Here is a 26,027-nt window from a genome sequence, read left to right on the forward strand (position 1 = left end):
TTCTAATGTGTTCTGGCTTACTGCAGCACTTTATACTATCACCATCTCTGTAATAAATCAATGTATCTTTCCCCTGTCAGACTTGTCGGCCTGTGTCTGGAAGGCTGCCAAGTTCTTCAGTGTTGTGGTTCTGCTATGAACTCCCCCTTCCAGGCCCCTCTATGCACACTGCCTGTGTATTATTTAGATTAGGACAGCTTCTCTCTTCTCTCTTATCTTTTACAAGTTGGATAAATCATCCTCTGAGCTGGCTGGGCTTTCACATACTGAGGAATTACAGACAAAGGCAAAGCTGTTTGCAGGAAGAAACAAGCAGCCTGAAACTTCCATGCATGAGAACTGCAGGGGGGAAGAAACACACAAATGATCTCTTGAGATTCAAAAGGAAGGGTGTATACAGCCTGCTTGTGTATGGATGTATTTTCTATGTGTGGACATGCTGTACATCAACCTACTTCCTGTTTTGATGGCCATTTTGTTTGTTTATAAACAAACTTTTTAAAATTGTTTTTAACCACTTTTAATGCGGCGAGGAGCGGCGAAATTGTGACAGAGGGTAATAGGAGATGTCCCCTAACGCACTGGTATGTTTACTTTTGTGCAATTTTAACAATACAGATTCTCTTTAAAGTCAGATCTGACAAGACTAGCTGCATGCTTGTTTCTGGTGTTATTCAGATACTACTGCAGAGAAATACACCAGCAGGGCTGCCAGGCAACTGGTATTGATTAAAAGGAAATAAATATGGCAGCCTCCGTATACCTCTTACTTCATTTCCCCTTTAAGAAAGAACTTACTCAATTCACCTTTTCTCCTAAGGACCAATGACCCTTGTTCAATTCTGGTTTTCTTCTAAGTGATATTTTCACTCCTTATCAATACAATACTACCAGTGAGCATGACAATGCTCAGAATAATTTTAACAGTACCTTTTCGCCTACTTTCTGATGCTTTTTCAATTGCAAAGTGCTGATAGGTTATTTTAAACAGAAGCTGAAAAATTATTTCTTAGGAGAAAACTCAGCAGAAAAACTTAATTTGTGAGATAAGGATCCATTTCCAATTCGGATTGCTTACATACCTGTATAAGTGCATACTAAAATAAAATGTCAGGCTAGCATATTACAGGCATCATTTTCAATGTATCCTGCATATGTTCTCTTAGGCCTGGAACCCACTGAAAACCGCAAACGCAAAACGCAACCGCTAGCGTTTTGTCTGAGCGGTTTGCAAGCGGATTCATGCGCGTTTTTGGTCGTGTTTTGCAACATTGTATTTTTTTCCCCAGCGGGTGCCTAGCGTTTTGCGTTTTTATCCTGATTGGTCCTGTGAATTATTTTTCATTTTGTTACAGTGTGCTGAACCGCAACACGCTAGCAAAACCGCTCAGTTTAAGTTTTGCTGAGCGTTTCCGCTAGCGGTTCAATACTTTACATTGAAGCGCTAACGCTCCCAAAATGCTGCAGGTCCTGCGTTTGCGTTTCTGGGAAACGCAAACGCTCTTGTGGAAGTTGCCCCGTCCATTAACATTAGCCCAGCATTTTGGCAAACTGCTAGCATATCGCAGTGCTGCCAAAACGCTGCCAAAAGTGCTCCTGTGGGTTCCAGCCCTAACACTTGTATGGGAATGAACACAAGTTACATAATAAAGATTTCCTTGCGTACATCACCCAAGTATAGGTCACTACAGACTGCCTTCAGCTAAACCCTTTTCCTTGGCTAGTTTCCACAGGAAGTGTGGCGGTCTTACCTTGCTAGTTCAATAGATCTCCACTCCAGACAAGAGAACGATGTTGCCTGTAGAGAGCACACAGCAGTCATCACTGGAATGGAGGAGTGTGCAGTCTGCACACACGGCTGTGAGAAGACTTGGCTGAGGTACAGACTTGCTGTGACCTGTATCAGTGTGCGGATCACGCCTGAACTCTCATAAATTTCATGTAATGTTACCGACTGAACTTAAGCGCTGCCTTTACTGCGACTTCCATGCTTGATGTATTGTCGAAAAATTACTAGCTACTTAAAATAATGAATGTATTTTTCAAGAGGAGCCCGCTGGATGAATAAGCTGGCTACAATACCACATCTGTAAGGTATCCACTTACATGATTAAGCTTACGCAGGTTAGATTTATATTTGGCTCTCTTAAACGATTCAGAATTCTCAGCTCCTCTTCCATAAATACATAAACTGGCTTTATTGTGCACATTAACAAATAACTATAGCTGAGAGAACATCAGCAGAGTAATAATAAAGAATACAGCCCCACAGCATCACTGAGAGCATCATGGTCCAGGTTACAGGGTGTTCTTACTAGACATTAAAACCATTTCAGGGAATTCCTTCTCTCTTAGGAATTCTCTCCTACCCCCTTTAACAGGTGGTGTGTGAGGAGCGGCACGACAGCCGTTTCACAGGTATTACCTGCTTTGTCAGAGGCCTCTTCATTTGGCCTCTGACAAAGCGGGTAATACCTGTGAAATGGTTGTCAGGCCACTCCTCACACCTTTGCTGTAACTGAATAAATGCACTGAAGCATTATCCTATCGGTGCCCGGCTCTACTTTTCCTTTATCCCATTTGTGGAAATTTTCATTGCCAAAAGCAAGTTGAAGCTTCTGCACTCCTTGTGAGTTTGTACCAGTCTGTGTTGAGTGCCAGCCACCTTTTTCTCTTCTTCTTCAGACTTTGAAATTTAGCGGTGAAGTTGGTGCTGGGTTAATTGCTATAGTAGGAACCAGTACATTGCAGCCAAGACAGGCACTGAAGTTCTTCTATACTATTGCAGAACTCCGGTGTTAGTACTGTGCACTGGGAGTGGCATCGGGGCAGTAATTTGGGTGATGGTAAAATAGCGGCTACAGTAGTGAAGGTTAGTGCTAGATGTTGGGGGGGGGGGGGGGGGCAGGCATAGGTGGGATGTAGTGTTAGGCGTAGGTAGGGGAGGAGTAATGTGAGGGTCAGGGTGGAACAACAGTAGAATATTGGTAAATTTACTAATGTTCTGCAAATGGAAAAAGTAGCTAGAAGAACATTAGTAAATGTACAGATATCCACGCCCATTTTAATTCAGGGCATTTTTTTTAAAGTGCGCACCTCACCTCCCACGTACTCCCATATGGGGATCCTCAACTTCCGGAGTTATGGGGAGCTCCTCTCCTCTGAAAAACCTGAGTCCCCTTGCAGGATTCTGGCTTTCAGCTGTCCACGGACAATTCTTATTTTTAAAGCTATACATTTCTCCCTTAGGAAACAATGGGAGGGAGGGTTGAAACAGTCGCTGTAAACCTCTCATAACCCTCCTTATTGGTTCCCACTGTGCACAATGGTGCATCCATAACCCCAATACACAGCCATGACCCCTCATACTTGCAGGGTGGAGTTTTGAGCCACATCTGAACCTAGAAGGAAACATGGCAGGCTGGGCCATGGCGGTCTCCATTTTAAAATAAACAAGTGACTTGACTGGAAAATGCATCATCAATGACATCTTTGCTCGATCTTCATTACCAAGAAAGGAGTATTTTTTTTCTAGAGAGGAAAGCCCCAGAGTAAAAGACCAAGAAATAACATTTCTGCCAATCCAATTTAAAGCTGTACAATTGTTCTAAATGCTTTTGTTCCCATGTACCCAAATTGACCCTCAAAATTTACCAAGAAACACAATCTGAAGCTTCTTCTAAAAATTAGCTTCTGGCACTTTACTTCTCTCTTCATGACATCCAATCAACTAGTGCAAGGGTCCCCAAACGTTTTGGGTCAAGGGCTGGGTCAACATACCTCAGACTGCTGGGGGGCCGGAATATACATAAAATGATGTCTTTGCAGGTCAAACAGTGAAGCATACCCAGGTGACAACCTGAAGTCCAATTGGACAACAGTGTCACCTGATGTGGAATTTGATTGGAAACCAGCAAATTACTGCTTTCTGGCTTTCATTTGGATGGGTGGTGCAAGCATTGCTATTCAACATTTGGACCACCAATTTTTAAAGATGTAGAGGACCGCATCTATAAGTAATACATTTTGTGTGTGTGGGGGCCAGTAAAAAAGCCTCAGGGGGCCGCATTCGGCCCCGCAGGCCTTAGTTTGAGGACCACTGATCTAGTGGGTTGCAATAAAGTCCCACACCAAGATGAGATGACAAGCTACAGAACACAGATTACTGGCTGTGTATTTTAGGTGTGAACGGCTTTTGAGCCAGAAGACAAAATGGCTAGCATGCAATACTGGCAAAATAAGGAGGCGTGGCTTAATCTTCATAGCACTACAGCAAACTACTGTCCAATGGGAGGTTTTACCTGGGGGAATAATTATGATTACCACTCAAATAACCAGAATCCCATGCATGATAAAAAAGATCGTCACATTCTCAAGATTTTTTAGTATCCGTTTAGTTTTCCCACTGGGGGGGGGGGGGGGAGGAAAAAAAATAAAAAATAAAACTAAAAAAATAGAAAGGTCTCTTTACTATGTACACATAGGGAGCTGTAGTAATTTGTTCACCATTTAGTCTGGTGTGACAGAATTATTCTTTGCAGGGTGGATGGAGCATCAATACCACAAATATGGACAAGCTTACAAGTAATAAAGTTAAAGAGGCACCATAACTACATATAGTTGATCGCAGGACATTTTTCAGGATACCCACTTTTACGGTAATTTTCCTGGTTTCAGAAACACTTCCTAGATCTATATATTGCTGTATATTGGTAAAGCCCCACCCTCCCAGTGATGCTTAGCCTAGGCTGTTTAGCTATGCAGAATTCTCCCTCCTACAGCATTCTAGGAGACCACACATTATTTTTACTGGCTTTAGAAGAGGCAAACACTGACTAATCTATAAATGAATACTGTAACATTAATAAGCTATTTTATTAATTACATTATTTTCACTACAGTTCATCTAAGTATCTCATTTGCCAACCTCACTCGAATCTCTCACTGGTAGTGAGGTGGATGTTGTAAGGATAATACAATGCCAGCTATACAAGACTGGGCAGGAAATAGAGATTCCTACCCTTTCTAGAAACCGGCCCTATTTCTAGTAGGTCTAAGATTATCAGTCATAAGAAAAATGAATTACACAAGGTAAACTTTAAGGGCCTGTTTCCACTACACGCAAATTGGATGCAAAAAAACGGACTCCAATGAATGCCTATGGGCCTGTTTCCACTAAACGCGATTTTTCTGATGCAGATTTTCCCATAGGCATACATTGGAGTCAGTTTGTCTGCATCCATTCTGCATCTAATCTGCATGTAGTAGAAGCAGGCCCTTAAGAGACTCAGAGCTGAGTCATACTGCCATTTTTTTTTTTTTTTACTTACTCCGGGCTTCCTCCAGTCTCATAAGCATGGATGTGTCCCTTCCCTCCTCCTTAGCGCCTCCGTTAAGCCGCAATCGTCTCCGGTAAGCGGCTCAGTGACGTCAGTAGGGTCCTTCTGCGCAAGTGCAGAAGGCCCCGGTTGAGGTCACTCAGTCAGACTGAGCCTGACTGTGCCGCTTACCGGGGGTTGACTGCGGGAGAACGGTGGCGCTGAGGAAGACGGCGGGGGGACACATCCATGCTTATAGGGCTGGAGGAAGCCCCGGGTAAGTCAAAAACGGCAGTATGACTCGCTTTAAATCATAACTGGACATTATGGCCTCAATTCACTAAGCTTATCTCCTGTCTTTAATAACATTTCTAGAGTTATCACCATGGTGACGAGGCAGGTAGTATTCAGGAAACTTTTTACTCAGGCAAACCTAAAAAGTTACCTCTTCTGTCTAAGTTAACTCTTCAATCCTTAAAATAACTCCACAGTTAAAGAAAGGCTGTTTATTAACTGCGTATGAAAATAACTACAGAGGGGGTAAATTAACTACAGAGGAGGTAACATAAGGAATGAAGAGATAAGATAACTCTCTCACTGTGTAGAGGTAAGTTTTCTCTTGCCTTATCTCCAGCATGATCTTAGTGAATTGAGGCCTATGTATTTTACTTTAATTCAAACAGTATAGAATGATAAAGACCATGTGACTGTTGAATGAGTGATTACATAATTTTTTTTTCCCCAAACCGTAAACCGATATCCCATTTCTTACTGTGAAAAAGTAAATGCATCCCTATGTAGTAGTTTATCCACCAATTTTGGACAGCTGTGTGCACATTTAAAGTAGTAAAAAAGAAACAGATCTTAATGCATAGCATAGGATTATTTTAATCATGTTGTTAGGGAAAATATTGCACACTTCAGTGTCTATAGAGAGATCACTGCACTCTTACTATAGTGTGTGCTAGAGCTGATATATGCATATGCAAGTAGAGACAATAGCTCATAGAAACAGCACCACACTAATCTGTAACAATATTATTCAATATATATCATTCCAATAGAAAACGATAAAAACATTAACATACCCTCCATGATATAATAATAGATCTATACAGCATGATAAATTAGAGATGGCTCGAACCTCCGATTTTCAGTTCGCGAACTACGAAGGCAAATCTTCGTCAAAAGTTTAGTTCGTGTGAACTTTCGCGAACTGTAATAGAATTCAATGGGTAGGCGAACTTTGAAAACAAGAAACATTTATGCTGGCCAGAAAAGTGATGGAAAAGAGGTTTCAAGGGGTCTAACATCTGAGTTTTTGCATGGAGGAGATACACGCTAAAAAGTCCCGGGGAAAAATCTGGATTTGACGCACAGCAGAGTTTTAGGGGAAGAAATCACATTGCATGCTAAATTGGAGGCCTGAAGTGCTTTAAAACATCTTGCATGTGTATACATCAATCGGGAGTGTAATTAGAGTACTGCTTCACACTGACACACCACCTCACCGTGTAAAGCACCGCAAACAGCTGTTTGTGTAGTGACGGCCGTGCTGGACTGGTGCGCACCATGGCGAGAGTGCAGGCCATGGCGGTTTTCAAGCTTATTGAATACCGTTAACAGAACAGTGACTGTCCAGCTGATCGAATTTGGTCTGTCCACAATGAAGCAATGACCTTATTATCTTGGGTGCCAGAATCAGAGCAGGAGGAGGAAGATATGTCACGCTTCCGTGCGGAAGCTGAGAAAGATGAGGTGTTCTGTGTTTAATAGTCAACTACGTCCTGACAATATTGTGGGTTGATGGCACGTGCCTTCGTCTGAACACTGTACTTTGGTCGAGGGCTGCACAAAATCACAACAGCGCGACCTTGAACAGATCTGCCATGTGGCCTGCCTCTGGCTCTGCCTCTTGTTTTGTCCATACTGGGGGGGGGGGATGAAGTGAAAGGTATGCACTGACTTGACTAATACAATGTACGGTTACACAGTTGAAGCGAACTGGTTGCAGTGACTGCTGGTGCAACAATGTGCGGTTACACAGGTGCAGATAACAATACCTGCACAGACTGGTATATAAAACAGTGTGCGGTCACACAGGTGCAGTGAACAGGTATGCAGTGATTGGTATTACAAATGTGCAGCTGTCACACACACACCCACACACATGTACCGTGAACAGGTGTAGTGACTGGTGGTATGTGCGCTCACGTAGGTAGGTAGGTGCACTGAACAGGTGGGTATGCAGTGATTGGTATTATAAATGTGAAGCGGTCACACACACAGGTAGTCACTGAATGTGCTGGGCCTGGCAGTGGCACAGTAGGAATTGCCAAGGGCCAGCTGCGACTGACAGGGCTGTATATGCAACACAAGTGTCTGTGGGACACACACAAAAAAAAATAAATCACAAGAACAACATTAGCTCTCAAAAGAGCTGTTGATGATGAGAAGTGCTTTTTAGCAAGAAGTATCAGCAAGAAGGAGCAACCTAACAAGCCTAACACAAGAGCCTAACTAAGCTTTCCCTATGTCAGCAGGTTCTCTGCCTTCTCTAATTACTGCAGCCACACGAGTGAGTGAAATGACTGACGTTGCCTGCGTTTTATTAGGGGGGGAGGGGCTCCAGGAGGGAGTGTAGCCTGATTGGCTACCCTGTGTCTGCTGACTGTGATGAAGAGGGTCAAAGTTGACCCTAATGATGTATAGGGGGCAGGTCGAACTCGCATATAGTTCGCGGATCACCGCGAATGCGATCCAGCGAAGTTCACGCAAATAAGTTCACGTGCGAACCGTTCGGGCCATCTCTAATGATAATAATAATATATCGGCATCAATTCGTAAATTCATATAACTTTGTACTGACAGTGGGAGTGTTCAAGGTGGAGATTCCCTCTCGCGCTTTGAAAAAGCGGCGAGACGGTCGCGATACCGGTGGAGTTGTTTTATGAATTCACTAACTGATGCCGATCTATATATCATGATGCTAATAATAATAATAATAATAATAATATATCTGTTATCATATCATGGAGGGTATGTTTCGCTTTTTAATGTTTTGATCTTTTTCTATTGGAATGATATATATTGAATAAAATTGTTAGATTGTTTATACTCACTGAAGTGTACATATGCAAGTAGAGACAATAGCTCATAGAAACAGCACCACACTAGATTGACTAATCAGTTTGGAAAATGTCTGATATTTTACAGAAGTCCAGGCTGTTCTCTCAAACTGCTACAATTTAGTCCAAGCTCATGCATGATAAAATCAAATGCACCATGGTGGTAATGCACCGGTGTGAACAGGACCATTGCCTGATCATCACAGCACATTATAATATAAGCATATGGTGTCAACGAGAGAACTAAAAAAACGCAAATATTTTTTAATGCTGCCACTAGGTTTTTAAAGGAATACTGTAGGGGGGTCAGGGGAAAATGAGTTGAAGTTACCCGGGGCTTCTAATGGTCCCCCGCAGACATCCTGTGCCCGCGCAGCAACTCCCCAATGCTCCGGCCTCCCCTCCGGTTCACTTCTGGAATTTCAGACTTTAAAGTCTGAAAACCACTGCGCCTGCATTGCCATGTCCTCGCTTCCCCAGTATGGTCTGTGCAGTACGCTCCTGGTGACATCAGGGGAAGCGAGGATACGGCAACGCAGGCACAGTGGTTTTCAGACTTTAAAGTCTGAAATTCCAGAAGTGAACCGGAGGGGAGGCCGGAGCATTTGGGAGTTGCTGCGCGGGCACAGGATGTCTGTGGGGGACCATTAGAAGCCCCAGGTAACTTCAACTCATTTTCCCCCGACCCCCCTACAGTATTCCTTTAAGTTATTGCCTTCTTCTTCTATATAAAAGTCAATCTATCCAATAAGTGGATTCTGATTAATTAAATTTGGTATTATTTGATGTGGGCTGAAAAATGTATTTTGTAGAATAAAATATAAAATAAGATGAGCCAAGATAACTCAACACAATTTTTTGCAGTGGGTCTCATAGTTCATAAATTGAACGGTGCACATGTAGACACAGAGACACCATAACCACGGTTATATTTGTAAGTAGTGTTACAGATCCATCCATTCACTTTATGCATCTTAATAATTTGATTGTTTATAATTGTTATTCGTTGTGTTTTATGACTTTATGTAATTTTTTTCAACAATGTTTGTAATTGAATTTTAATGACTATTTTATGGTTATAGCATAACCATTCTATTTGTATTATATGTACTGTCAATTTGCAATGGTTTATGATTTAGGCTAATTTATTAATGTATGTGATTAAATTACATGTTCATTTACCTGTTTATTATTTTGCTCAGTTAATTTTTATGTTTTTTTCATCATTAACTGTATTTTACATGTTACAGTAAAACCCAAACAAGAAAAAGCTTTTTAAAGGTTTGTAAGAAGTTTTGACTTACTGTATATACTGAAATATACACCAGTTAAAAGTTTAAACCAAGCCTGAAAGAACACGTAAACATGGTTAGGGCTGGGCCTATACTAATCAGTTGCTGTCAGTCATATAGCAACAGACGACTAATAATAAGGAATTTTCCATGTTTACCCTGGGTCAGTTTACATCTATGTTATAGCGCATAGATCTAAACTTATCCATAGGTAAACATGGGAAACTCCTCTTTCTCGGGTGTCTATTGCGTTATAAGTGACAGCAGCATATTCAGTGTAAACCCAGCCTTTTCAGCCAACCATGTCCCACCCCAAACAGCCACCTAATTTGAAGATTATTCACAGTGGAACACTCCGGAGAAATGTTGCTATAGCTACCTCTCCTAGGTTTCCACTTCTTGGGTATGTGGACTCTTTAGTAAGACTGACACTCAACCAATCCCAGAGCACATGGTTCTCCTCCTCACCCTGTGTGCTTGAAGCCACTCTGCCATGCATCGTCCCTCCCCCTCCATCGCAACAGACCTGTTGCTAGCCTGTAGGCTAGCAATATATCTATACAGCACTTGGCCCTGAACTGTTGTTCGAGGGATCAAGTCCTGATATTATTTGTAGACAATAGGGAAGGAGTTAGACAATAGGGAAGAACCCTTTACCATCAGACTTGGCATGGGAGCAGCGATCTCCTCAATCCATCTACTGGATATTCCTACTAGGCTGTGTGGAGATGATCCCATGCAATTGGCATTGGGCGCAGAGCTCTGGTGTATGAACTGAAATGTGAAAACATTCTCAAATATCAATATAATTCAAGAAGTGGCACATTTCAAGTCATTTTCTTTACAAATAGGCCCCTGAGCTTTAAACCCAAATCCAGTAATCCTGGAATTATCTTTAGGCTTGTAGCAAGGTAAAAACGTGTTCTACGCTAACAAGGAACATATCTTTCCACTCAAGCTTACATTATTAATGAGTAACTTCAACAGTGTAACAAGTGATTACAACTAAGCATGCTGAATGAAAACATTAATATGTTTTGTCCTTATTAAGATGTACAGAGATGGAATGTCTGATCTATACAAGTTCCAACAGAATGCTAGTATGATGCAATAATATAGAAATTAAGTTTCCACATGCTATTTAGAATTGACAATTAAAAGAACTGATAAACCTCACAAGGTTTAAACGGCAACCTGATGTGAACTATGCTGACACGCACACAAATAAAAAAAAAATTTTGTAATAGTTTTTATTAAGTTCTTCAAAGGGCGTGGAATGGTTACTACTCCCTGGTCTACACTACTACACGAGTATTCATTAAAAATTCCCTCATTTAGGGGTTGATTTACTAAAAGATAGTAAAATTGCAGTGCGCAGAGAACACACTTTTCTCGGCACATACAGAGCAAGTAATGTAACATGTAACCGCGGCAACACTAGTTTTTTTTATTTGGCGTGAAACGGCCCTTAATCAAGTATAAGTAATGGAACCAGGGCTGACCATTGGGTTCATTTTGCCTTGTGCAGAATTGATTTGCTAATGGTTGCTATTTAGGGATAAACTGAGTGGCCTTTGAGCGGCGTGACTGTACGGTTTAGTCGGTTATGTAAATATGTATATAATATCATTATCTTAATTGTGTTTGTTTATTTTGATTTTAGATCCAGCCCAATTGAGCACTGGATTCCGCACCAATAGAAGCATATCTGGTCTTCAGGACAATTCTCCGCCTGCCCCGTACAAAAATGCACCATCCCTGCTTTGGTAGGCAAGTCTGCCATTACCTGTTGCGGATACTGCATCTTGGAGGTTGGCTGAAGCAGGAGTGACGTCATGCGTACAGCAGCAACTGCCGTTGGAGCGTATACATCACAAGGGCCGGCTTCAGTGCAATTGGGCCATTCAGGATTAGTTAGATATTTAAATCACCCTCCGGTTACAGCACAATGTGGAACGCCTCTCGGCATTCAAGCTTCAGTCGCTTTGTTGTTACAATGCAACTTGGACTCGTTTGCCCGTGATGAAGACACTTTGTTGCCTCAAAACATTGCTGTAGGGTAATTTGTGACTTTCCGCCTCCTCTGTTAATCAGGGATTTACTGTGTGTTCGCTACATATGGATCACTGTCATTTTTCATGGTTTCATTGCTCTACTGTAACTATGCTGTGCCAGTGTTGAACCCATATGTAGCCCTTGCTAGTGTTTTTGTATATACACAAACCCCTTTTTTGAGCATCAGGCGTTTATTAATACAAGCACGGCATACAAATTTATGCTGACGTGTCTTTTTGTATATGTCTTGTGCCAACTTACCATGGTGTGTCTACTTGTACCACTGCATTAAAAATATTAATGGCAATAGCTCTAGGAATAGCTGTACGTTAAATATTTTGCATTGACAATTTACCAGAAGCAGAGATCTGCAACATATGTGCTCCACAGAGATGCACCATTAGAGGGGTTGTATGAATGTCACAACTATTGTTGATGCAAATTATCCAGAGTTCATGCAGGACTGTGCAAATCATCCCTACTAATAATTAAAAAGAGACCATGCTCAGTTCCCAAGATACTTAAAGGGATCCTGAAGCAAGAAGTATATGGAGGCTGCCATATTTCTTTCCTTCAAAACAATACATGTTGCCTGGAAGCCCTGCTGGTCTATGTGGCTGCAATAGTGTCTGCATAACACCAGAAACAAGCATGCAGTTAATCTTGTCAGATCTGACAATAATGTCAGAAACCTCTGATCTGCATATGCGTATACATAGTCTGTAGCTGAAAGTATTAGAGGCAGAGGATCAGCAGGACAGCCAGGCAACTGATATTGCCTAAAAGGAAATATGGCAGCCTCCATATAACTATTGCTTTAGGTTCCCTTTAAAGGAACACTATAAGTAGCCTGGCTTATAGAGCAACCTGAAAGAGCATGGTTAATTTAAACAGCACTTAGGCCTGGAACCCACTACAAAACGCTATCGCTAAACACTAATCACTAGCGTTTTGATGATTTTTTTTTATAAAGGGGGATATGCTGAAGAACACTGGTCTACAGACAACATTGGCTTCAATTCATCAAAGGGTGTTCGATAACAAAATCCCAGTCCTTAAAATACCGCATTCGGTATTTTACACTTCACTGTGCTAATTCATCAATATTTTCCCATGTGTGGTAGAGGTTCGTTAAGTTACCGAAGTACGGCTTCAGTTCATCAAAGGCTGTTAGATAAGGGCAGAGTGGTGCAGAGCAGCTTGGAATGTCTCTGTGTTGTTACAAGCTGATAACAATAGAAGGCATCCAGACATCCCTTTACATGTAAAAATGTGTTATATTTACTGTTATTTATACTGCCTCTGCTGCTCTGAATCTGTCCATCAGTGTTTCTTAACATTTTACTTCTTTGCCACAACGTAGATAAACTTCCTGGAGACTTTACAAATGCCATGCTTGGTGATTTCACCACATGCATCTTTGTATATTCAAACAGGGACTCAAAGGGTTAAACCACCGAAGGACATCTGGGGATATCTTTTGTCCCGTTATCTCTGCTCACTGCCTGGGAGGTCTGGAAGCTTGTGTGGAGAAGCCTGTGTGACCTATCAGCAGCACTTGCAGGAGAACAGGGGCTGTTTCTATTGGCTGCCTGCTCCTGTTAATCATGAAAACATTCACACAGAAGCTTTCGAAGCCTGTAACGACAGGGGAGAGCTGGAGATAAACCCTGAATGTGCTAGCGAATGTGGTAACCTTGATGAATTAACATTTACTGACATTTGCTGACATGTGTTGAGCACAAGTCGGTAATTTATCTCATTGCTCTGTGATTTCAGCTTCTCATTCGGTAACAGCTTTGATGAATTAACATTTTCTTAAGTGCTCCGTTAACTCAGCTGTTTTCAGCATTACCGAATGCGGTAATGCTTGATGAATTGAAGCCATTGAGCTGAACTGTCAAAGGCAAACACAGGTTAGACCACCTATCACAGTGTTTAAAGGACAACTGAAGTGAGGCCTGTAACGCACTACAAAACGCTATTGCTATTCGCAATAGCTAGCGTTTTTAAAGAGACACTGAAGCGAAAAAAAATATATGATAGTGAATTCGTTGTGTACTATGAATAATTACTAGAAGATTAGCAGCAAAGAAAATATTCTCATATTTTTATGTTCAGGTATACAGTGTTTTTTCTAACATTGCATCATCCTCTAATATGTGCAGATTACCGTATATACTCGCAAGCAAGCCGAATTTTTGACCCCCCAAAAGTGGGCCAAAAGTTGGGGGGTCGGCTTGCTTGCGAGTCATGTGTGGGTGGGTGGGTGGGTGGATAGGTGCTGTCCCTCCCCGCTCCCCCCGCGGCCACCGCTGCTATTACCTTAGGCGGCGCCGCTGCCTCTATCCCCGTCCTCCTCCGGTAACTCATTCACAGCAGCGCGCCGCTCGCTGCTGTGATGACGGAGGAAACCATAGAGAGCGGTTCCCATAGTAACGGCATCGCGCTACAGGAAGCCGCTCTCTATGGTTTCCTCGTCATCACAGCAGCGAGAGGCGCGCTGCTGTGAATGAGTTACTACCGGAGGAGGACGGGGATAGAGGAAGCGGCGCCGCCTAAGGTAATAGCAGCAGCGGCGGCCGCAGGGGGAGCGGGGAGGGACAGCACCTACCTACCCACCCACCCATACTGGGGCACTATGCTAGCTATATGGGGCACTATACTAGCTATAATGGGGCACTATACTAGCTATAATGGGGGCACTATACTAACTATAATGGTGGCACTATACTAGCTATAATGGGGCACTATACTAGCTATACTGGGGGCACTATACTAGCTATACTGGGGGCACTATACTAGCTATACTGGGGGCACTATACTAGCTATACTGGGGGCACTATACTAGCTATACTGGGGGCACTATACTAGCTATAATGGGGCACTATACTAGCTATAATGGGGCACTATACTAGCTATACTGGGGGCACTATACTAGCTATACTGGGGGCACTATACTAGCTATACTGGGGGCACTATACTAGCTATACTGGGGGCACTATACTAGCTATACTGGGGGCACTATACTAGCTATACTGGGGGCACTATACTAGCTATAATGGGGCACTATACTAGCTATACTGGGGGCACTATACTAGCTATACTGGGGGCACTATACTAGCTATAATAGGGCACTATACTAGCTATAATGGGGCACTATACTGAGCACTATACTAGCTAAACTGGGGCACTTCACTAGCTATACTGAGCACTATACTAGCTATACTGAGCACTATACTAGCTATACTGAGCACTATACTAGCTATACTGAGCACTATACTGAGCACTATACTAGCTATACTGAGCACTATACTAGCTATACTGGGGCATTTTACTAGCTATACTGAGCACTACCTACCTATACTGAGCACTATACTAGCTAAACTGGGGCACTTCACTAGCTATAATGAGCACTATACTAGCTATACTGAGCACTATACTAGCTATACTGAGCACTATACTAGCTATACTGAGCACTATACTAGCTATACTGGGGCATTTTACTTGCTATACTGAGCACTACCTACCTATACTGGGCACTATACTAGCTATACTGGGACATACTGGGGGGATCACGCGGCCAGCGTTTCCTACCCCCGGCTTACATGAGGGTCAATCATTTTTTCCTGTTTTTTGGGGTAAAAGTGGGGGGGTCGGCTTACATGCGGGTCGGCTTGCTTGCGAGTATATACGGTACACAACACTCAGCATTCAAAATGATTCTTTCAGAGCAGTCTGTGAACTAATGACCTCTCCTCTGGCAGAGAAAAAGTTAACAGTTCACTTTACAGCTGAGATAATAAAAGTCAGATAACAGCCCTCTCCACGACTTTGAAAGTCATAGAGCTTATGGCTTTTTTGCATAGAGATAACAACTAGAGTTTCTTAACTCTTCCTGTACTGGAAACAATTAGACTGATGTATCTGATCTTAATGTTTTATTTCTTAGCTGTACTACACATACAAATCATAATTTTTTTTTTTGCTTCAGTGTCTCTTTAATGAGCGTTTTGATGAGCGTTTTCTGGCGATTTTAAGCGTTTTGCCAGCGATTGTGTAGCAATTAGTGTTTTTAATTCTGATTGGCCCTTTCAATTCAGTAATTTAAAAACGATAGCAAAATCACTCTGTGTAGGTTTTGAAAAGCGATTATGCCAGCGTTTATATACTTTACATTGCAGAAACACTAACACTAAACATGCTGCATGTCCTGCTGCAGCATGTTGTGTAAGCCAGTTACCACAGAAAAGTTACCTCTATTTACCCAACACCAAACAACAATGCAAACATTCTGCTGTAGTTTTTCCGCAGACCTATGTGTCACCACTACCTAAAGGACAGCCTGTAAGTCCCTGCACAGATTTCAGTGTACATTGACCAGTATACAGCATATCAATGCTCTCTGTCTGGCTACATTCTTGTAGGAGAATGACAGGGTACAGACAAATACTGTGACGTCTAATGAAGCCTTTCAGTGCTTTACAGCTAAGGTTTTAATTTAATAAGCGTATGTATAGCTGTTGAAATACAAAAGACCATTGTACATGCTCTGACAGCTCTCATGTTTCCAATGGCTTGGCTTTACCCGCTCACAAGATATAATTCATGCATACCTGTTGCTTATTGCAATGCATGACAACCACCAAAAGTAGAAACACCTAGATTTATGAACCAACCAAAGTCACACAGAAAACTGGTTCTCATCCTAAACAAATGATCAGATGTTTTCAACTGCCTCTCTTTGGGCAGAGCAGCACTATCATTTTATCACTTCTGTTCTGGTTCATTTCATCTAGTGATTCAGTGCCAAGAAAACCCACGTTATCTACTGAAAAACACACCAGCATCCTCGGCCCCACCCGCCGCTGCTGCCTCTACTTGCTCTGATCCTGACAGTATGTGTTGTGTGTAGAATGTAAACAAACCATAAACATAATTATAGTTCTTGTGACAGACAGGTTCCAAATGAAATGTTTACCTTATATTATCCAATCTTTCAGCTACCTGTATCCTGTTTTGTGAGGTATGAAAGTGGTTCATGCTACATTATTTCCATAGGTTGTCATATCTGGTGTTATCAAGCACAACCCATGTTTATTCTATAGGAATGGAATGAGACAAAACAGAGTTCATAAAATGGCGGAATTCCGTGAAATTAGTCAAAATATACAGTGAATCTGTGGTAAGGCGGATAGGGAGGCTGCCACCTATATTTCCTTTTAAACAATTTTTTTTTATTATTATTTAATATTTATATAGCGCCGACATATTACGCAGCGCTGTACAGTATATATATATATATATATATATATATATATATATATATATATATATATATATATATATATATATATATATATATATATATATATATATATATATATATATATAGTCACTAACTGTCCCTCAAAGGAGCTCACAATCTAATCCCTACCATTGCCATAGGTCTATATTATGTAGTGTAAGTACTGTAGTCTAGGGCCAATTTTTAGGGGGAGCCAATTAACTTATTTTTGGAATGTGGGAGGAAACCGGAGTGCCCGGAGGAAACCCACGCAGACACGGAGAGAACATAAAACTCTTTGCAGATAGTGCCCTGGCTGGGATTCGAACCAGGGACCCAGCGCTGCAAGGCAAGAGAGCTAACCACTACGCCACCGTGCTGCTCAAACAATGCCAACTTTCTTGCTGTGCCTCTCCTTTAAGGGCCCGTTTCCACTACACGCTGTGCGATGCGGCCAAACTGAAATCAATGCACGGCAATGGAACATTTTCTATTGCATGCTGGTTATGCGGAGTGATTCGAGAATCCGCGTCCGGTCTCCTCCAATACGTTTCCGCATCGGGAGATGCGGAAGTGATGTGGATGGAGGCGGAAGTGATGTGATGCGACGGGGTAGCCACATCTGCATCACTTCGCAATTGGAAAAGGGCCTTTATGCTTTAAGTCACTCACCCAGAACAAGTATGCAGATCAGGTGCTCTGATTAATCAGCAGGAGAAGGTGGCGGTGCTTCCCAAGGGAGGCTGCATCTGATTGACCAACTGCATGGATGTGCAGAGCCTAATTATAGGCAGGTTAACTTACAATCAAAACAAAATGGAGGATGTTGGCTTTCAAAAACAGTTTCAGAGCAGAGTGTCACATAGTAGACTCTTCCACCACGTTGTGGGATCCTCATGGAAAAGACCCTAACCTCTAATTGACAAAAAACATAGGCCTCAATTTACTAAGATCATGCTGGAGATAATAAGGCAAGAGAAAACTTACCTCCACACAGTGAGAGAGTTACCTTATCTCTTCATTCCTTAAGTTACCTCCTCTGTAGTTAAGTTACCTCCTCTGTAGTTATTTTCACACGCAGTTAATAAACAGCCTGTCTTTAACTGTGGAGTTATTTTAAGGAATGAAGAGTTAACTTAAAGACGGAAGAGTTAACTTTAGGTTTGCCTTAGGTAAAATGTTTCCCGAATACTACATGCCTCATCACCATGGCGACCACTCTAGAAACGTTATTAAAGACAGGAGATAAGCTTAGTGAATTGAGGCCATTGTGTGAACCTGGGGGCAGCGTAAACTGTTTTTGAAAGACATCACACACACGCTCACGTTACTAGGCAACCACATGGAATGCGTGGGAGCCTGTAGCAAGCAGAGCTCGTGGACAGGTAACGTATAGCGCGCACTGGGCGGGGGAAACGCACATTTTACATTATAGGGCACAGCACAGAGGGTTTCATCGCTTATCCCAATATTGCTCACAATTGCCGCCACGTACTGGGTTGAGCAAGTCGGCCCTACATCTTGGAGCATGTCCGACTGATTATTGTCAGTTAGGCACGCAATTTGTGGCACCGATTTTCATCCAATTCTGATTATAATAATCAAATTGAAGGTCGATTCTCTGCCAAGTCACCTGATGTATGGCCACCTTTAGTCACTCCTGATCAATGGGTGATCCAACCATAATGATCAAGTTGTTCATTGATCAGCATGAATATTGCACCCCTAACCCTTTCGGCTGATGATCCACTTTTCAAATCAGACTCATACAACAGGGATTATGAAATAACCTGCTGCTCTCATGCAGAGCTTTGGTTTTAGGTGTTTGCATGTATGATCATTGCAGTTGTGTGACTTACAACCTGTTAAAGGATGCGTGAAGAGGAATTTTTATTATTAATTCAGTTATACATACCTGATGATCCCTTTTATATCAAAATAAAAAAATCTAGGGATCAAAATAGGTAAAAAAAAATAAAAAATGATCAAACGCATAAAAAATTATTAACTGGCCACTAGAGATGTAGCGAACGGTTCGCCGGCGAACGGTTCCAGGCAAACATTGGGGATTCGCGTTCGCCTGCGCCAGGCGAACCTTTGCGGAAGTTCGATTTGCCCCATAATGCACTATGAGGGTCAACTTTGACCCTCTGCATCACAGTCAGCAGGTACATTGTAGCCATTCAGGCTACAGTAAGCCCTGGAGCCCCCCCCCCCCCCCTTATATAAGGCAGGGTCCGGCGGCCATTACACTCACTCGTGTGCCTGCTATTAGACAGACTAGGGCGAGCTGCTGCAGACTTGTTCTTCTAGGGACAGATTAGTTAGGTTCTTGGCTGCTTAGTTTGCTCCTGGCTGATTGTTATTGCTTTTATAGCACCCTAGCTCTTTTCAGAGCTCATCCTGTGCTTTATTTTTTTTACTGTGTGTCAAACTGACACTTTTGTTGTATGCACAGCCTTGCTAACTGATAGTGTGTGTGTGCCACTGCCAGCAGCCCAGCACATTCAGTGACTGACTACCTGTGTGTGTGACAGGTAGCTGCACGTTGTACTACCCAGTACTGCATATACCCAGTACCTGTTGTGTTTACTTAACCCACCTCATCACTGCATATACCTAGCTTTGTGTTGAGTGAACCCAGCTCACTGCATCCTACTACCTGGCTGCCCCTATCCTGTGGAACTCTCTCCCACTGCCCATCAGGCTCGCTCCCACCTTCAACACCTTCAAAAAAGCACTCAAAACTCACTTCTTCAAGGAGGCCTACATCAACTCAACACTACCCTAATCCCTTCTGCCAATAACTTCTTGATGCACCCCCTCCTTTTGTGTCACCAGCCCCTCCCTCTAGAATGTAAGCCTTTGGCAGGGCCCTCTCCCCTTGTGTATCATACTTGACTGTGTGCACTTTACCCAGAATTTGGAACTGGTCATTTTTACCACTACCATTCCAGTTTATGATCTGTCATTGTACTATTATCTGCATTGTGTTGTGTATCTTATTGCTATTACCTGTATTTTTGTATCTATGGTCTGTTACCTGTATTTTTCTGTCAACCCTGTTATCATTGTCTGTAATCCTATTTATTGTACAGCACTGCGTAATATGTTGGCGCTATATAAATCTAATAAATAATAATAATAATAACTGTTGTGTTGAGCGAACCCACCTCACTGCACCCTTGTACCTTTACTGTTCAGTGAACCCAGCTCACTGCATCCTACTACCTGTTGTGTTGAGTGAACCCACCTCACTGCATCCAAGTACTTTTACTGTACCCCTCATTCCCCGGCCATTACCCGGGGTCACAAATGGCAGACTTTCCCGCCTCCATATGATTCTCGTGAAAGGAATATGGTGTCATCTTTGCCCGCCATAACTGGTTCTCGTTAAAGGATTTAAAGTACATTAATTTCAAATACACAGCAGGGCCTCGAAAGTCCTCCTCCTGTATTGTTATTTTTGGTCACTACCTCGGGGCGGGCGGGCGGGCGTGCATGCCTGCCTGCTGCCCTCCTTGGATGTGTAGTGGTAGCCGTTGCTCAGGCTCCACACCGGATTCAAACCCCTCATTCCCCGGCCATTACCCGGGGTCACAATGGCAGACTTGCCCGCCTCCACAGGATTCTCATTGTAGCGGTACTGAACAAGTACACAGCAAGTAGAAAATGTAATTTAAAAAAAAAACGTAAGCTTTTTAACAATGCCATGGAAAGTTGAGAAGGAAGTCACACATTACCTGACATCACTGAGTGAGGAAGAGCAATCTCGCCATGTTGCGCAGTAGTCCAGCATGGCCGTCACTACACAAACAGCTGTTTGCGGTGCGTTACACAGTGAGTTTGGTGTGTCAGTGTGAAGCAGTACTCTAATTACACTCCCTGATTGATGTATACACATGCAAGATGTTTTAAAGCACGTTAGGCCTGCAATTTAGCATTCAATGTGATTTCTGCCCTTAAAATGCTGCTTTGCGTCACATCCAGATTTTTCCCCGGGACTTTTGGCATGTATCCCACTCCGCCATGCCCCCCTCCAGGTGTTAGACCCCTTGAAACATCTTTTCCATCACTTTTGTGGCCAGCATAATTTTTTCTATTTTTCAAAGTTCGCCTCCCCATTGAAGTCTGTTGTGGTTCGCAAACTTTTCCGCGAACCAAACCTTCCGCGGAAGTTCGCGAACCCGGTTCGCGAACCAAAAATCGGCGGTTCGCAACATCTCTACCAGTGGCCACCAGCACCACCACCATCAAAAAGCATGATAAATGGTAACTGATTGCCAATTGGTTCAATGTGTATCTATTTGTGTTTTGTTCAAACTCCTCAAAAATAAGTTACCAACCTAATAAAAGTCAAGTGTCCCTGCGTCCTGTCCCTGTGTCAGTGCTTTTGCCCTACTATGCATTTCTTGCACTGACAACCGTTGGGACAGAATGCAGGACAGACTAAGGGGCGGGCGGCCGGGTGCGGCGGTGACAGACCTAGAGCCTGTTAAATGGGCTTAGGTCACTAGTATGGAAAAAAACTGAAATCTTTCCAGCACAGCCAAACAGAATTAATTTCACTTTTAAAAAAAAAAATGTATAAGGCCGTTTTGCACGGGATGCATTTTGTGATGCGATTAGCATTGTGATCAGAGGGCATAATGATAGGTACACTTTCAACGAATGGAGAAGTGTCCATTAGTGCGCTACATTTGTTACACAATACTCTTCATTGCAATTGTCGTGCCTGCTTCCTAGAAGTGCAGGAAAAAAAATGTTCCACGATTTGGCAAATCAAAATATTTCCCTGCCTTTTCTTTTTATCCCTCCCGTTGTAGATGTGAATGCAATGCATTTGCGATTTACATCACGTTGGATTACGGTGCAATCGTTACAGCGGGAAATGGGAGAAATGTGATTAAATCACAGCTCAGTGGTAATCAGCCCTATGGACCCTTTAGCTGAACACCTTAAAGTTAACTGAGAGTGATATGGATGTTTACTTTTAAACAATACCAGTTGCATGTCAGTCCGGCTGAGCTCTTTGGCTGTAGTAGTGGCTGAATCACACACCTGAAACAAGCATGAAGCTAACCCAGTCTGACTTCAGTCAGAGCACCTGATCTGCATGCTGGTTTAGGGGCTGTGACTAAAAGTATTAGAAACACAGGATCAGCAGGGCTGCCAGGCAACTGGTATTATTTTAAAAGAAAAAATCCATATCCTTTTCAGTTTAGATTCCCTTTAAAATCTATCAAACAGGAAAAGGCCTGGTCTCCCAATATTCCAGTCCAGCTTCCACAATCCATAAAAAGTTCTGTATTTTTTCGGACTACACTCCTGACCATAAGACGCACCTAGGTTTAGAGCAGGGCTGTGGAGTTGGTACAAAAATCATTCGACTCCTCAGTTTATGAAACCACCGACTCCAGGTACCCAAAATTGCTCTGAACCGGACTCCTTGACTCAGACTCCACAGCCCTGGTTTAGTGGGGAAAAAAAATGGGGGGAAAAAATATATACTAAACCTAGTGTATCCATGGTCAAAGGGCATCTTGTAGATTATGCCCCCTTTGTACCTCAAGCCCCCTTGTACCTATTGCGTCTCCCTGTGGCCGTCCTCTATGCTCCTTTGTGCCCACCTTGTGTCCTCTATGCCCCATTGTGTCCCTGTGTCCTCCTCTGCATGGGCACAGTACAGAAAGTCCCAGACATTGCGGCGGGTTGGAGGTTTGTATTGGCAGGCATTCACAAGTCAGGTACTCCCTGCATTTGGACTATAAGATGCAATCCCCCCCCCCCCACACACACACACACACTCCTTCATATTAACATTTATTAAGAAATAAATCAATTTATAGTATGGGAATATGGTTTAGAGCCAATTAAACACATTCTTTCATTTGAAAAATACATATATTTACATAGATTGGTCCTGAAAGAAGGACAAATGAGGAAAGAGAGACAGAGGGATCGGGTTCCCAAAGAGAAACTGTCCATCCAAAAGTTGGGAGCTATGGTTCAGTGTCTGCATATGTGGCCATGCAGTGAGCACTGAGGTACAGCAGAATAATGTATTCAGAGAGAATAGTAAGTTGGCAAATAGTAGAGAAGTGCGTATGAAAACAGAGTGATGATATTCAATCTCACAGCAATTATGTGCCTTAGATTGTATCAATAATGTAACACTCATTATAAACACACCAGCAAGCAGGAGACTCAAAGGACGTTTGTGTGAAGTCCTGGTTAGTAAGAGAAATTGCACACAAAGGTTTAGGCAGAGTTCACACTGAAGATTTTACAAAATGCCAAGAAAGCCACATAGAACGGTTCTCTGAGCATTTGTAACGCCACTTCCAGCAGCTGCCAGTGGTAACAGGGCAGCTAAACAGACGTTTGGCCTCTCTCATACCACTGCTCCGCAGTGCTGAAAACACCGGGAGCGCTGGAGACTGACTAACCACAGGAGAAACACTGCAAACACTGCGCAGCTCACGTCAAGATGGGCTAGGCAGATTTCTGTTCAGTAGCATGGACAGCCAGAATCTCATATGGTATAGTGTCCAAAAAAATGATATACATCAAATATGGACACTGGTACAAAGTACAGAACTGGTGATTACCATGACAGATGTAACATGATGAACAGTACACTATGAAACAAACAACAAAATTCAAGACACAAAAGGGTGAGAGAGAGCATCATTCAAACAAGGGTACGCCCTGCAATAGGCTTAGTTCACACCAAAAATCGCAATCACAATCGCTTTGCAAAGCGATTTTTAATGAATGTGCATTTTTGCACAATCAAGCTGAATTGCTGCAAAAATGCTACATGAAGCGCGTTTGCGATTTTAACAAAAGCACAACACTGGTGCTGTAGGGTTGCATAAGGGTTGGTTCACACTGCAAGAGCTTTTTCTAAGCGCATGAGATTTTAAAAGTGCTTGCTAATGTAATGCTATGAGTTTGTTCTCACTTGAGCAATGTGATTTTATAAAAAAAAATCCCCCATAGCAGTGCATTAGCAAGAGTTTCTCAAGTCACTAGCGCTAATAAAAGCTCTTTCAGTGTGAACAAGGCCTTAGCCAACCACTTATGGTGTGAAACAGCCATTACTGAATAAGCGCCACATGTTCCAGCTATACATTCCTTCCCAGAATACACATTACAGATGAAAACAATTGTCCTGTTAGCATAATCACTTATGCAAAATAGGAGCATGGATTACACAAAGCCATTTACATCAAATTAAGTGTCTGCACCCCATTAAGCTATGTGTGTGCCGAATATGAAATAGAAGTTCCAGCAGAAGAGCGTGATGATACCCAGGATTCAGCATTCTCCACTCAGTGCCACGGGGACACAGCGTTCATATGTAAATGGCTATGTAAATGTCCATCGGATGCACTGTGTCAAGCTTTGAACAAATTGTTCTTTGAATCTGCATTGCTAATATATTTCCTCTGAAGCAGATTTCTGAACTGTTTGTATCAATAAAGATCAGGAAAATGTAAAAAACACAAACAGACACTGCAAAAATATTTATTTATACAATCATTAAACAAAATGACATTGCCAAATGGAAAGCTACCTGCATACTGCACACGCCAAGAAAGGATTTCTGGTTATGAGCTCCTCTGAGGCCTGAAACCCACTAGGAGAGCTTTTCTGAGCGCTTTGTGATTTGAAAAGCTCTAGCTAATGTAATGCTATGGGTGTGATCCCACTTGAGTGATGTGATTTTATAAAAATCCCCCATAGCATTGCATTACCAAGAGCTTTTTCAAATCACTCACGCTTACAAAGTGCTCCCAGTGGGTTTCTGGCCTAAAAGCTCGGACACACTATGGCCATGCTCACATTATAAATCGCCAGCGCTATCGCAAGCACTGAGCGATTTATTTAGAGAGTTTTATCAGCACTTTCCCCTGCACTTTGCGCTTAGAAAAGGGCCCTTCTAAAGAGCTTTTGCAGAGCGATTCCTTTTTTCACTTCCTGGCGTCAGTCAGAAGCTGAACTCTTTCACCCGGAAATGAATAAATACAATATATTTATTCATAGAAGCACTCAGGAAATCGCTAATAAAGCACTTTAAAAAGCGCTTTGCGATTTCCCTATACCTTCCATTGATCCAAACGCTCAGAAAATGGTACAGGCAGCGCTTTTGGAAGCGGATCGTAATCGAACACTCTCATAGGAAATCATTGCACAAGCGCTTTTAGGGCGATTACTAAAATCACCAGCACGTAAAGCAGAACTGTAAATACTTTTTAAACACACTGTTTCACTTACCTGGGGCTTCAGCAAGCCCCCAGCAGCCGTCCTGTCCCGCCCGAGCCTCCGTTCTCCTGCCGCCAGCTACTTTCGGTTTCGCCGCCGGGCCACTGCACGGCTCATATCCATACGCATATCCTTTCTATATACGCTTGGCAGGGCTGCGCTGGCCTCGAATTACAAGTCGAGGTACGGAACGGAGTGGGGGCGGGAGAGCGGAGACTCGTGGAGGACCGGCGTGGACATGACGGCTGCTGGATGCTGGATTCACAGTGGTCAGTTGCATAACGCATGCTTTTAAATGTGTGTGAACTGCAATGGAGACTGGACACGGACATTAACCACCTGAGCGGTTTGGAGATCGCATGGCCCCGGGTGTTGCGGTTCTTGCGGGATCGCAGCTAGGTAAATATAGCCGGCGGCGATCGGGGGGATCAGAGCGGTGCCGGAGGACTAGGGGCACATGTGTAGTTAGCCTAGTGCTAGCTACACTGTATAAAACAAAAACAAAAGTTTCCTTCCCGCGCAAGCGATGACTGTCTACATTCCAGAGCCTTCCTACTAGACACAAGCGATGGCTGTCTACATCCTAGAGCCTCCCTACGAGACGCAAACGATGGCTGTGTACATTCTAGAGCCTCCCTACAAAACGCAAGCGATGACCGTCTACATTCTAGAGCCT

General features: G+C 42.8%; 2 protein-coding genes across 4 annotated transcripts in view; one reads left to right on the forward strand and one right to left on the reverse strand.

Moving 5' to 3' along the window:
* Positions 1–11,500, forward strand: part of FAM13C (family with sequence similarity 13 member C) — a 508,143-nt gene extending 496,643 nt beyond the window's left edge. Inside the window, exons 24-25 of the transcript XR_011024565.1 lie at positions 1,725–1,879; positions 11,402–11,500. The gene's annotated coding sequence lies outside the window, so the exon portion shown is untranslated. The remainder of the gene's footprint in view (positions 1–1,724; positions 1,880–11,401) is intronic.
* The window catches only part of PHYHIPL (phytanoyl-CoA 2-hydroxylase interacting protein like), a 301,123-nt gene that overhangs the window by 104,382 nt on the left and 170,714 nt on the right, over positions 1–26,027 (reverse strand). The window contains exon 1 of one of the 3 annotated variants that reach the window (XM_068258696.1): positions 1,752–1,859. The exons of the other annotated variants lie outside the window; for them this stretch is intronic. The gene's annotated coding sequence lies outside the window, so the exon portion shown is untranslated. Of the gene's footprint in view, positions 1–1,751; positions 1,860–26,027 lie in introns of those variants that run through there. 3 annotated transcript variants of the gene reach the window in all.

The sequence above is a fragment of the Hyperolius riggenbachi genome, chromosome 10, assembly GCF_040937935.1.
Source record: "Hyperolius riggenbachi isolate aHypRig1 chromosome 10, aHypRig1.pri, whole genome shotgun sequence".
Taxonomy (NCBI): Eukaryota; Metazoa; Chordata; class Amphibia; order Anura; family Hyperoliidae; genus Hyperolius; species Hyperolius riggenbachi.